The 14,634-nt window shown below is 41.2% G+C and overlaps 1 long non-coding RNA gene and 1 pseudogene across 4 annotated transcripts in view; one reads left to right on the top strand and one right to left on the bottom strand.

Annotated features, from left to right (window-relative positions):
• Positions 1–9,024, top strand: part of LOC142659764 (uncharacterized) — a 20,793-nt gene extending 11,769 nt beyond the window's left edge. For 3 of the 4 annotated variants that reach the window (XR_012850370.1, XR_012850368.1, XR_012850369.1), the window contains exons 5-6: positions 7,228–7,396; positions 8,688–9,024. This is a non-coding gene — a long non-coding RNA (uncharacterized LOC142659764). The remainder of the gene's footprint in view (positions 1–7,227; positions 7,397–8,687) is intronic. The other variant, XR_012850371.1, reaches the window with a different exon arrangement.
• Positions 8,004–14,634, bottom strand: LOC142659763 (olfactomedin-4-like; annotated as a pseudogene).

The raw sequence follows: 14,634 nt of genomic DNA, 5'->3' as shown, positions 1-14,634 counted from the left end.
GATGGAGGTCGCATGACGCCCGTTCTGGAGATAGGTTCGGGTCCCAAAGCTGGGATTATGTGCTTATTTATTCCATATTGTATCTTTACATGGTCGGAGTTCCGTTTTACTATTACAGAGCTCAAAATCTTCTACTTCCCTTCCTACAGCCATTGAGTTAAATGATAAAATTCTGTCTACCTTCAGCCACCAATAGGGGGAGCTAACTGCATAAAAAAATTTATTCAACTAGTATTGAACTTAAAGGGGTTTTCCAGTTCCAAAAAAATTGATGGCCTTTCCTCAGGATAGGCCATCAATATGTGATCGGTCGGGGTCCAAGTCCTGGCATGAGCGCTCCTTCATTTCTACTTGCTCACTGTGAATCGTCGACACACTTGTAGCGGCGGTTCACAGTATTACAGCCTTCTCCCATTGAAGTGAATAATGTAATACTGTGAACCACTGCTACAAGTTTGTCGGCGATTCACAGTGTGAGCAGTAAAAGAAATAAGGATAGGCCATCAATTTTTTATGACTGGAAAACCCCTTTGACGGGGGAGCTGTAAAAATCTCTATGCAGTGAGCTCCCTCTGCAGGCAAACACTATTAGCAGACCTGTTCTTGTGCTCCTATATAGAAACAATGCAATCACTTGCCCCTATAGTCAGTGGGGGAAAGCTAACAATGATTCTACGCCTTTTCTGGAGTAGAAATGTTGCAAATGGCCCAAAACTCCCAAAAATTGCATCTTTTTTGGCCGTTCCCCTCGCTCTCACCACTTTAAATAAAGGGGATGGAGCTTAGCAGAAAGGGGCATGGCTACCAATGCATCTTAAAGGGGTTGTCCAGGCACGGACTGGTTTTTCATACGTATGACCAATCCACGAGATAGGTCATCAGTATATGAACAGTGGTGATCTGACATCCGGACCCCGCACCGATCAACTGCTCCGATCTACAGCCTGCTGCTCTATGTATTAGCAAACACGCAGGCTGCAGAACACAGACGATTCAGAACTCTTTATTAAAACCTATTACAAAAATGATTTTAGCCCAAAACACTTAAAAAAAATATATATTTTTTTTAATTTGCCGCAAAGGTCAGACCCGCTCTGTTCTATCTAGTAATACAAGAAATGCCTCTATTTAACACTAATTTGAAGTAGCCCCGCTCTCTTTACGGTCCGGTTCGTGGGACTGTCAATAAATGAGACTCTTGGCAGGTATGCCATAGGTTCTGTTCATATCAGGTAGTTATAAGAATCTTATTGGAACGATTTACAGCAGTCATAAAGTGTACTGAATATATTTGTATAATTTTTCTATAAATATTAATGGATTTTTACATAATATGATCTACTCCATCCAAAAAACATCAAAAGAGAATCCACCAATGTTGCAAAAGTAGTAGATTGATTTTGGCAAAATTTTGTAAGGTGCAATAAATATTTGACTATGCAAATCCCTATATATCTGAATGGACATTCCCCTTCTCACATTACAGGAACATGCTTCAATATACAGCAGTACTGAGTATGTCAGCACACTTCACGAAGCCCAAAATAGCGAAAAGTTCACGGATATTTTCCTGGGTAGCCCTGATGTTTATAATATATCCATAGATTGCGCATCACGCAGGTCTGCATTATTATACTGTGTGGTGCAAACACCATGTATAGGTAAATAGTCAAGATGTGTAAACTGAGCAATGTAATCAATAGACATGTATAGGTAAACGACATTATTGTATAGGTTCAGGGGTGTATAAACAAATTAAGGGATCACATAGCAAAAGTCTAAATAGGGCCCCTTCCTCGTATTGGTTTACCTTTCTAGATCCCTTCTGTCCTGAGAAAGATGGACTCAATCCTTGTTAGTCCCACCTCCTACCCTTATATTCCTCTTCTTGCAAGAAGAGTGAGATGAGGTGATCTAAAGTTCCCTAAATCCTTGCTTGATGAAACTGGGAGCCCCAAACAAGGTTTAAATGTGACAAAAACCTGGTTAAGTCATCACACTCCTCCACCTTAAAGTGGATCTATATTTTTTAACAACATGTCATTTTTAGGTCTAACATTCTCTCCTGAATAATTTGCTAATATATCTTTATAGCAGTCGGAGCTCCGTTTTTCTGATACAGTGCTCCATATTCCCTGTATAGACATAGAGTTAAATAATAAAATGATTGGTTCCTGCAGGCACCACTAGAGGGAGCTTAGGAGCTGACTGCATACTGTTTATACATGGAACTCTATAATAAAACAGTATGCAGTAAGCTCATAAGCTCCCTCTAGTGGTGCCTGCAGGCAGACAAAATGTTATCATACAGGAGATTTGGAGCTCTGTATCGGAAAAACCGAGCTTTGGCCGCTGTAGAAATATATTAAGAAATGAATCAGCACACAATTCTGAACTTATCTATTTACCCTATTACGTCTACCAGGGTGTATATACAGTCACATCTATGTGGCCAAACCTGAAAAAACTATCTTCAAATACCTAAAGGCAGACACAGACATTAAACCCTTATCCCCCTCTGTTAGTTGGGTGATCTGATACCTATTCAATATGAGAACATGCGGCTGATAATACCATACATGCAAACATGTTCTACCATGATGGACTTGAGCTCCCCTTTATAAGACTGTTTTAGGACTAATAGATTATTCCCAATGTCTGAAACAATAGGATCAGCAACATATACTCAGCGATGTGGGCATCATGGGAAACTCTTGGTCAGCCTCTAAGACTGTAGTGATGACGACAAACATCACGGCCGTATTTTGGAAGGGCTGAGGTATTTTAGGCCATATAGATTGGGAGCCTGCCTATGCAGGTGTGACATTACATACACACACACACACACACACACACACACACACACACACACACACACACACACACACACACACACACACACACATAGATAGATAGATAGATATGTATATAGACGGGGGTGGCCAATGTTCATATTTAAATGCCCAAAAAAGTTCTAAAAAGTTTTGATAAAAGAAAGAATACTTATACTCACAAATCCAGCAGCGCCATGGAGCAGAACCAGTGTCAAGAGACAGAGATACATCTTCATTTAGGATAAACCGACAGTGCTTTAGGTCCAAAGTGCTATGATTTATATAGATAGATGCTGAGCCCCCAGCACACTCCGGTGCCCCCACCCCGCTTTATTACAGCTATGTTATCTTGATCCTCAAATGATGTATTTGGGATGATTACAGGGTGCTGTAAGCTCGTAACAATGGACTGTTTGTAGAAAGTAGGATTATGGGTGTATGGTGATAAGTATCAGGGATTATAGCACATAATGTCATGGTTTTATAAATATTGCAATATACCCCCCATCATTGATGGTGACCATTGTTCTGTGCATTGTCTTATTCCTGTAAATCACATAATGGGGATTAGGTTTTCTTTCATTCATTCTCAATTTGCGCCACTTTACAGCACTTTTTTGTAGCAGAAAGGGTTCATGCACACTACCGTATTATGTCTCGGTTCAACTTCTGAGTTATGGCCCCAATAGAAGGTTTTTTGGGTCCTACTGTACCTACGAATGTTTCCGTATCAATCCAACATCTCTGTCTATGGCATTAGGGCAGGGCTCCATGTGCCTCCCCGCAGCCTCCATGGACTTGACTCAGCTGCATGCATGAGACCTAATATTTATGTCAAGTCAACAAGAAAAAAAAAAATATAAAAAACAACGAAAAGGAGAAGACGAACTGAGGGGCTCAAGACACAAGACCCTTGTAAATCATACTGCTATGAAGCCCAATCTAGAACCTATTGCAGAATGTTTTCCATTCGCCCTATTAAGTGATAAGTGGGTCTCTTGCTTGGGAACCCCATCTATGAGCCAGAGCGGTGAGTGACAAAGCAGCTCCCGCTCTGGCAGAACTAGCCTGTCCATGTATTACGTGGTTGGCCATTTATTTGAATGAATTTCCCCTGCAGTTGCTGCAATAAGATAATTTTAATCAAGACTATGTTGCTTATTTTTTATTTTTGAGGCATTGCAAATATATATTTTTTAGTTTAATTTTGATTGCCCCAGTGATTAAAAAAATTGTGACTTAGGGTACTATTACATGGGCCATGTAAACGAGCGACGATCAACGAGACAGCTCGTTGATTGGCGATCCTTTACTTCTATCACGCGGAACAATGAGTGGATATGTATAGGGACGAGCACTCGTTACTCCGATTGCTCGTGCCCATACATTTCCATCATGTCGGCAGCGCATCTCCCTAATTACACAGAGAGATGTACTGCAGACAACGATGATTTTTTAAATTCTGCATAAAAGAGCAGATCAGTTCGTTCATCGGCGGATCGTTGCCCTCATTACACAGGGCAATGATCGGGAACGAGAGTTCATATGAACGCTCATTTGCCAGATCATTGGCCCGTGTAATAGGGCATTTACGGTATATATGTCCAATTTACAACCACCATGGGTGAGAATGTAGTAGATACTTTGCACCACTTTTCATGAATACTTTCCTGTCTGTGGGTTCATAATCTGACTCCTCTGTCTGTCTTTGTCGAATCCTAAAGACTTTGACCCCTCTATCTCTCTTCCTAGAATTCCCTCAATCCATGATACATTAGCCGGGTGTATTCTGTAACATAATTCTTCAGCTCTAGACCAAACATCTCATTGTTCAGCCGTTATATAACGATGATTAGCTGATAAATATTGAGACACTTAGCAGGAAATCTCCACCGAACAGGGAATTTATATCATGAACTGGAGAATATGACACCATGGAGAACACAATCTGTACTAACATCTCAGAGACAATCTTCCAGATATAGCTAATATTCACACTGAGGTCTATTGAGGTCATTGTCCTCTGGTTCTCCTACAGCCATTAGGACCAAATCTTCAGATTCTTTATGGCAGTATTGGATAATATGTTTAGTGCTTACGCTTTAATTATCTTATTTCTTAAAAGGGTTGTACGGGACAACTGATGACCTACCCAGGATAGGTCATCAGTATATGATCGGTGGGGGTCCGACACCCAGAACCTGCACCGATCAGCTGCACCGACTGTCTTTGAGCACCGGACATCCATGCCGGAAACAGATGGCTCTGGTCACAGTGTAGCGGCCGAGCTGCAGTACTGCAGCTCTGCTTCTATTAAAGTGAATAGGAGCAGAGTGGCAGTTCTGTAGCACAGCCGCTATGCAGTGTACGTATCCAACTGCTTCCCGCATCGAACACTGCATACCCTGCATAACATTCGGTGCCCGGATGCAGCCGATATAGCTGTTTGGCGCGTAGTCTGGGCGTCGGACCCGCACCGATGATATACTGATAACCTATCCTGTGGATAGGTCATCAGTAGTCCGTGCCCGGACAACCCTTTTAATGAAAACTACTAGAAACTTCCAGGTTGTCACAGGTTCTCCACAGTTCCCTAGATTATTGTGATTGAGGTTCTAATGGTATATAGTGTTACTGACCAACCAAGATTGTCCTTGAACATTTACAAAGACAGGCGCAACTGACATGGTGCTATCGCTGTTCATAAAGAGTTCCCCAAAGGTGCAACAGATATGTATTAAATCTCCCTAAAAATCACCGCGTGTGGCTTGGGCCCCTTTGTTATCATGTAACAGATTGTTATAAGTAAATAAATTTCTAATCAATAAAGGGGTTGTCTCATGACAAGAACCCCCGTTCATATGTCCTATTGGGGTATACGGATGACATAGAGGGTGAGCTGCTCTGACAGACCACACGTGACCCTGGCTTCCCAAATTTTCATCCATTTCCTGTCCGTCTGTTCGTTTTTAATGGCCATATGTCATCCGTTTGCCATCCGTTTTTGATGGCTGTTAAATATATGGATTGCTTTCATTTGTCAGTTTTTTTTATCACAACCCCCTGAAAACACCACAGTGTCCATAGTGCCACAGTGCTCACTGTAGATAGTGCCCACAAGGATAGTGCCAGTGCTCACATAGTACCACAGTGCCCACTGTAGATAGTGCCACAGTGCCAACATAGGGCCACAGTGCCCACATATAAAGTGCCAGTGCCCACATACATAGTACCGCATTGCCCATGTAGATTGTGCCACACACCCCTTTAAGATAGCGTCACCCCCTCTAGATAACGCTACTGCCTGTAGATAGCACCATTGGGGCTCCCTCTAGGGGTGGAATCCGCAGCCAGAGTGTTTGCAACGCTCTGGCCAGGGACTCCGCTCCAAGAGGAGCCCCTGACGTCACTGTCCATATATGGGCAGTGACGTCAAGGGCTTACCTAAGACAGGAGTCAACTGTGAGAGAGCTTGTGATGCTCTGGCCGGGGACTCCATAGCTGAAAGCTCTGACATCACTGTCCATATATGGACAGCGACGTCACAGGCTTCCCCCAGGCTCAGCGCTTAAAGTGTCCTCTTGTCAGGGCCAGGATCAGTTTTTTAACGGCAGTCACGAGGATTGATTCCTGAAAAATGGCCTTTAAAAACGGATCCGAGTTTTATAGGGTCCGTCTGGCCGTGAAACCGGTCGAACATGTCCTATTTTTTTGACGGCCAGTGTGAATACAGCGATAGAACTACATTGTTCTGAAAATGGCCATGTGATGGCCATTAAAAAAATGTCCGTCACACAGCCATTTTTCCCTTTTCCGTGAATGTAGCCTTAGAATTATTTCAAGTTCTACTTCACGAGGTTGCACTGCAATGACTTTTGATAGGAGTATAAATCATCTACATTGCAGTCACTCTGTCGATTAGGTCATGACTGAACTACACTGCCCTGCATGCCTAGCTGCTGGATAGTCCGTTTATATATCATTCAATGTGTTTTTTCCAATGGATTTTTCATGGCACTTTAATCATTGTAATTGTTTATGTATTAAAAAGTACAAGGCATAGTCTTGATTAAAAATCATTTTGTGTCTACATCTACTGTGCAGACCTCTGTGTCTCCATGGAAAGTAATGACCATGTCTGATCCTGCTGTCATACTCGCTTCTATCTGTCCTCTACTCACAGGCGTAAATATAGCCCTAGCAGCCATCGTAGAGGCCCAGAGGTTAAAGAGGCCCACTTAAGTGCAAGAACATTGTTCTTTTTTGTGGGGAATAACAAGTGGGTCCCTTTCTGCTATGTTTCACTACTATGTGTCTTTTCTGATATATGACGCTATTATCCATACCTTTTAATTATTGCTACTTATGTTGCTGTTTCATTTTCTGTCACTAGGTGATGTGAGCCCATTTCATACCGCTATAAGGCCCTATGAATTCTTACGCACCTGCCTAGAGGACAGATGGAAGGGAGTATGACTGCGGGATCAGACTACACAGTGCTTATATGTAGTCTGTTACCATGGAGATACATCGCTCTGCAAAGGAGCTGTAGACACAGAGCGGTACAAGATTTTTATTTAAGACTATATGCAAAGTTGCTCCAATTATTTATTTTAGATACATTGTAAAAATAAAAATAAAATGTTGCAAAGCTCGACATTCCCTTTAAGTTTATAGAATTGGACCTGCTTTAGACCATTTCAGCATATGTCATTCCTGTCTAAAAGCTCTTAATCTGTTTATGTGATGATAACCAAAGAATCTGTCAGTTAGACATTTAATTAACTATTATTCCTTTTTAATCTACATGAACATAACTTGACAAACCAGACTGCGATATCAGTTACTTTTATTTGCAAGAAAATAAATCCAGTGATTATTGGTAAATATTATTATATATAAAATTATCAGGATTGTGTATTTTCTTAGATCAAAGCTCTCGTATCCAGTATCTTCATAGATAATAGATATCAACAAGGTCTGTCCCCCCCCCGAAACAGCTCCACTCTTTCCACAGGTTGTGTCTGGTATTGCAGCTCAGCTCCATTTAACTGAAAAGAAATGAACTGCAATACCAGACACGGCCTATGGACAGCAGTTAGACTATTTCTGGGGAAAAAAAAGAGAACCTTTTTCTAATCTCAGACAACCCTTTTTAAGCAAGAATCATCAGGTCATGAGACTCTGGCATATTGATTGTTTCTGGCAATTTCTTGATATAAAATTCGATAATCTTTTCATGTTAGTTGCTTGAAAGTCAGATCATATGTGACGAGATAACCATCATTGTACATGTAGAGCTTGTGATCGTTAGGGTTGTAGGAGAGACCCTGAACATTCTCCGTCATCTTATCCAACTGTACGCTCAGATGGCTTTCTTTGCCGGTTTTAGTGTCGTACATATAGAAGATCTCCTCTTTCTTTGTACTGAGGGGTCTAGTGGCATACAAGACGCCACACACCATGAATGCATTGGTAACACCACGTTTGAACTGGGTAGTGGACCATGTTTGCAACAACTCAAGACTAGTGGCATTAACTTTACTAATGCGAATGTTACCACCATCTGCTTCAGTTGCATAAATGACCCAAAGACCTTCTTCATCACTGGCAAAGTCTATATCCTGCCAAGATGATGATGAGTATGAAAACCGATTGTTGAAGGCGGCACCAGCGATAAGTCTGCGCTCTACTGCATTGGTCTGTATATTCAATTTGCAGAGATTCTGGGTGTTGTAGCAGTTATAGTACAGAGAGTTGTTGAACATAATCATTCCACCTCCTTGTCCACAATTTTTGTAATCATAGTAGCCAGTATAGATTTGAAGGACCTTTTCTTCTCTATGTTTGTAGATCGAGAGATCATTATAGGAGCTGTAGAAACGAATGGTGTTCATCATCCTGCCGTCCGTATTCAGAGGAGCCACCCATTGAACTCCTTGGTCAGCTCCCAGAGACGAGTCACTTCCCCATCCTCCATATTTGTTGTTGAATCCCAGCCAGTTCAGTTGTACTACAAGAGGTTTGCTGATATTCACTATTTCTCCATGGTCACATTTTCCTGCACAAAGGAACAAAATTAAATGCAATATTTTCATATACCCAAAAATTGAAGTACTTAAATGTCGAAAACTACTCTGGTGCCGTCAGTGTGACGAGAAATTACAATTACAATCCATAATGAAAGCAAAAGCTTTTTTCTCAAACTTTATCCAAAGATATTAGAAATAAAAAAAAGATATATATCACATACTGTATAACAAGTATTCAGACCCTTCATTCAGTACCTTGTTGAGACACCTTTTTGCAGCAATTACAGTCTTAAAGGGGTTATCCGGGGACCAAAAATTGCAAAAATAGCATTGCATTAATATTTTTATGTAAAAAGAAGTCACTTACTAATGTACTTTATTTTAAAATTCGGTACTAAATGGTGCAGTTCAAACCCGGTGAATTTTTCCCGGAATTCCTGTAGCTTTTCTAATATTGATGACGCGCCGACATAGCCCACGTGACTGAGGGCGTGCTTCCTGTGCTGTTCGTGTCGGCGTGTTATCAATGACATGACCGCAAGGGGCTGTCACACTGCCTATTGTTGGAGTCCCCGAGCAGAGCATTAGCTAGCGCTTTACTCGGGATTCCAGCACTGCTCCCGACATTTGGTCAGTGACTTTCAGGGGTTTCCTATCGTGTCGGCACGTCATCGATATAAGAAAAGCTACAGGACTTCTGGGAAAAATTCACCAGGTTTGAACTGCACAATTTTGTACCGAATTTTAAATTAAAATAAATTAGTAAGTGACTTCTTTTTAAATAAAAATATTAATGCAATGCAACTTTTAGTCCTCGGATAACCCCTATAAGTCCTCATGGATATGATGCTACAAGCATCGACGCATGACTATGTTTAAGTCTCTCCTGACATATTCAATCGGGGGTTGTCTGGTTTCCTCAAGGCATACCACTCTTCATTTGTGGACACGGTTGTCCTTCTGGAAGGTTCTCTAATCTCCACAGTGGTACTCTGTCTAGGGGGCGGTCCTACGTTTTACTCGTTTTTGAGAGCTCCCACGAGAACAGGCTTATCTTACCGTTCCTGTGAGCCCCATAGGAAGATAGCGTTGGCAGCCCAATAGAAATGTATTGAGCAGTGGTCTAGCATGTGCACTACCACTCTATTCCTATGGAGCTCCCAGGAATGGCAAGGATCGGCGGGGTACCAGTGGTCGGACCCCTGCTGTTTAGATATTTATCACATATCCTGTGGATAGATGGTAAATAATGATTATAATAAATCCCCTTTAACTATATAATGAATAATCTTTATTGTTGAAACCAGAATACCCCATTACAGGGCCGGCTCCAAGTGTAAGTGGGCTCTTGATTCTTCTCTACTAAACTACAACTACTAAAACAAAGGGTGAAGGTACTACCGCAAAGAAACACAATGATGAATTTAGCCGTTCTGATCTCACTACTTTGATATATTGACTAAGGCCCCATTCACACAACAGGGTTACTCGACCATGTGGCGACCGTTTACTTATTCTGACTCACCATAGTTGGCTGGGGGAAGAGAAGGATTAGGATTTGGTTTTGTTTGGTTCTTTTCACAATCCTCCAACCGTTTTTGTATAGCTGCAATTTCCCTTCTGATCGCTAGAACATTGTTCTTGTCATAGACTTCCAGTTGGTTCACCAAGATGGAAATGTTACGAATCTGCAAGAGACAACACATTACATTGAAACATATATGCTGAGCCGGTGATCACCTTGCAGTCACATATACTTTAACTATTGTAAAGGGTTATTCTAAATAATAATTTGGGTAAAATATCCCAATCTGCTCAACATTAAATGTTAGACTTATAGAAATATGTAAGAATCTTATCATCCCATTTTTCTAATGCTAGTATTTACTTTGATGTGTCCTGATCTGCCACAGGAACATATCACATACCAGGTCATGCTGTGTACAAGCCATGAACTATGGTTATGTGAGTTCGGCCACCTTGAAGAAATTAGTTTTTGAGGCACAGAATCTTAGGATAAAGTCTAACGGTCTGGGGCAGTGAGTTTCACAGAATTGGTGCAGCACAGGAGAAGTCCTGCGGACAAGAGTGAGACAGGATGTAATAAGGGAGAGTGAGAGTCAGACGTCATAGGCCTAGTGAAGAGCATAAGTGGCTTGTTAAACTTAGAAGGGAGCAGAGATGTAAGACGATGGAGCATTGCAAATAGCTGTGTGGATCAGTAGGAGACTAGACTGCTATAAAATCTATTGATTGACCTGTTGTTCTAGTAGCTATAGGGGTGTAAAGGTAGCAGTCACACCTGGGCTATGGTATCTGAGGGGGCCCAAGGACCCATATTCCAGATAGGAAAACACCAGTATTACAAATGGCACATGGTAGGTAGGGGCCTTGTTACAGATTTCACATTAGTGCCCAGGAGCTTCAAGTTAAGCCTCTGCTCCTACCCACATCTCTCTTACCTCCAAGTACAGAGCTTCCACCAGAACATTGGTTCCATTCATTGAGGTTTTCAGCTGCAGTATCAGAGCTTCCATTTCTTTAATTTCCAACTTCACCAGCTCAAAGTCCAGCTCAGTGTATGAGAGACCTCCCATCTCCATCACCTCCACACGTTTGGTCAGATTAAACAGTCGCTCCATGTACATAATCAGCGAACTCTCATAGTGGTAGATCTGTAGAGAAATATGACCGTATGTTAATTGAAAGCAATATCAAAGACACTTTGTGGAACAATATAATACATTTATCCATTCAAGTCAATAGGTAAATCCATAAGAAGGAACATTTTATGCAAAAACAAACAAACAAACAAACAAACAAACAAACAAACAAACAGGAAATAAGAATTATGGACTAAAAGAATCACTGGAAAATTATGCAGGACCATATTTTTTGAGCTTCCCAAGACATTGGGTGTTAAAGATGGTTGACCATGACCGGACAACTGATGACCTATCCACCGGATAGGCCATCAGTATATGATCAGTGCGGGTCCAATACCCGGACCCCGCACCGATCGGCTGCTCTGGCTGCCTCCGGGCACCGGATGTCCATGCCAGTCATGGAATAGGGCCGAGCTGCAGTCATCTGCTTCCATCCAGGTTTCCATCCAGGCAAACAAGAGTGGGACTTAAATGTCGCACTTTGGGGAGTTAAATATTGGGAAGTAAGCGTCATGTAATACATGGATATTGTGGGTCTCCCAGAGTGAGATCTTCCAGGGCATATAAAAAGATGGATTTGTAGCTTTGGGCCATGATGAAACCATTCTTTTGTAGTTTGGAGTACTAACCATAGTTATCTACATCTATTCTAGTGGGATACTGTGAAAGTAATATCTGAAAATCTATCCTTACCTTTGTGATTTGCTGCTGGACGGTGATACTCAGGTTCCGGTTTGATATTTCCAGGTACTCCAAACGACCTGCTGGGAATGTAGAATCTGGGAGGACAACGGAGCATTGACAGACGCCAATTCATCCATAGAACCCGAGAAGTTTTCAATCTGTTGAAAAGGGACACTGTCAGTGTTTTATAGGGCCAAATAATTGATAACATAATTTTCTAGAATATGCATTTAACTATTTATACTGTGTTTAATAATACAATTATCGAGCACTTGATATAGCAAATAGGAAACTCCTCAGGTGTTTTTGATTATAGAAGGATTATATGGCACAGGTATATACAAAATGGGCAAAGTGTCTTCAATTTTACAATGCAAATGAGAAGTGAAACATAAAACTAGTGTACCAATTGATCAAGATTGGTGGTGGTGTTAGCTGGGGTGGCCTTTGCTATAGTTACATGGTTAGTACGGTTGAAAAAAGACATACTGTATGTCCATCAATTTCAACCAAGGGATGGGACATTATGTCGATGAAGGGAAGCTATGCATTGTTAGAAATGATCAGGTTCACTTCTTGCCGGATCTTCCACAAACTGGGCCTTAAAATTATCTTGAGGAATTTTTTCCCCTTTGCAGATGAAGCAGAACCATGACCCCAATCAAAAACTCCCATTATTACTACAGTAGCAGCCCGTGCAGCCAGCTCCTTTTGTTTGTACAGCTGGCCTTACAATTCCTCAGTAATGTTGGGGGGGGGGGGGGGGGGGGGCTATAGATTACACCAAATGTATTTTTTTACAGTGTTTACCTCCCTTTGTAGTTTCACCCACAAGGTTTTAACACCCTCACAATCTTCACCCACTATAGCCTCTTTCACACATACTATACTTTTATATCACTTCCATGACTCCCCGCACCACGTCTGCAAATAGTTACTGTAGTAACTGGTGCCTAAATAGTTTCTAATAGGTGAAACTACATGAGCCCCTGTCACTACAGTAACTCCATATGCTTACCATCCACGTTTCCAGTCGGCTCCTTGGGTCCTTATCGGCTCCAGGTGCGTCGCATATATACAGCGCCAGAATCCAGCGCTGCGCCTGGAGCTGAAGAGGACTCGACTTAGGAGTGTAGAGGGTAAGTATATGGATACTGTTTGCAGAGCAGTTGTTTCTAAGCCTCTTGTACCCTCTCCTTACAAAATTATTTAGAATGGAATTTAACAAAAACCCCCCAAAAAACAAAACTACACATAATTGATATTGCCGTGTCTGTAACAACCCAAAAATATAAATGTTATCACTTTTTATGGTGAACACCATAAAAAAAATCAGAATTTTTGTTTTTAGTTCATTCCGCCTCCTGAAAAATGGAATTAAAAAACTGATGAAAAAGTTGTATGTAACCCAAAATGGTACCAATCAATAAGCTTCAACTCGTCCTGCAGAAAACAAGCCCCCATGAAGCTACATCGGTAGAAGAATGAAAATTTGTTTTTATTCTTGGCATATGGTAACACAAAAACAAATAATCCTTTTTATTGTGCAAAAAACAAATTTAAATTTGGTATCTCTAATTATATTGAATAAAGTTATCATGTTATTTATACTGTATGGTGAACGCCTTAAAAACAAAACCCAATAAACAATAGCAAAATAGCTGTATTTTTTCAATCTCCCCCTCAAAAAAAATTAAAGTTACATAATATATAATACGTATGCCTTTAAAAAATACAACAACATTTTTTTTTAAGGGATAAATAAAAAAGTTATGGTTAAAGAGGTTTTATGGTTAAAGAGGTTATCCAAAGATCAACATTGATTACCTATGCACATGATAGGTGATAAATGTTTGATCACTGGGGGCCCCACAGCTGGGCCCCCCACGATCACTAGAATGGGGGTCCTCACTGCAGGTAGTGCAACTTGAATGGAGCGGCGTTCAAGCCTTGTGCCCTGCCGCTCGATTCAAAGTCTATGGGACTGGTGGGAGCCACCAGGCGCTGTACTTGGCTGTCTCCTTCATTCCTATAGGCTTTGAATGGAGCGGCAGCACACATACTCGTCCGCTGCTCCAATCAAAGTTCTTCTCACTGTGGTCATGCAGTTCACAACCCCCGTTCCAGACATCAGTGGGTGTTGCCAACAGTGGGGCCCCAAGTGATCAATCATTTTTTATCTATCCTGTGGATAGGTGATAAATGTTGATCATGATATAACCCCTTTAAGGCCCAAAATATCTGTATAAGGGGTTTAGATACTTTTCTTCAGTATTCAAAATATTGAGTTTTGAAAGGAGTTTTGACCTATAATACATGGAAAGTAATAGACATTGCCTTAAAATTTTCAGTAGAACTTACCAAGCTGGCTGCATGACTCTGGCAGATGCCAAGGAAGAAAATGAAGAAGGCAAACAT

Source organism: Rhinoderma darwinii, chromosome 8, assembly GCF_050947455.1.
Source record: "Rhinoderma darwinii isolate aRhiDar2 chromosome 8, aRhiDar2.hap1, whole genome shotgun sequence".
NCBI classification, from domain to species: Eukaryota; Metazoa; Chordata; class Amphibia; order Anura; family Rhinodermatidae; genus Rhinoderma; species Rhinoderma darwinii.
This window is presented reverse-complemented; position numbering and strand designations above follow the sequence as displayed.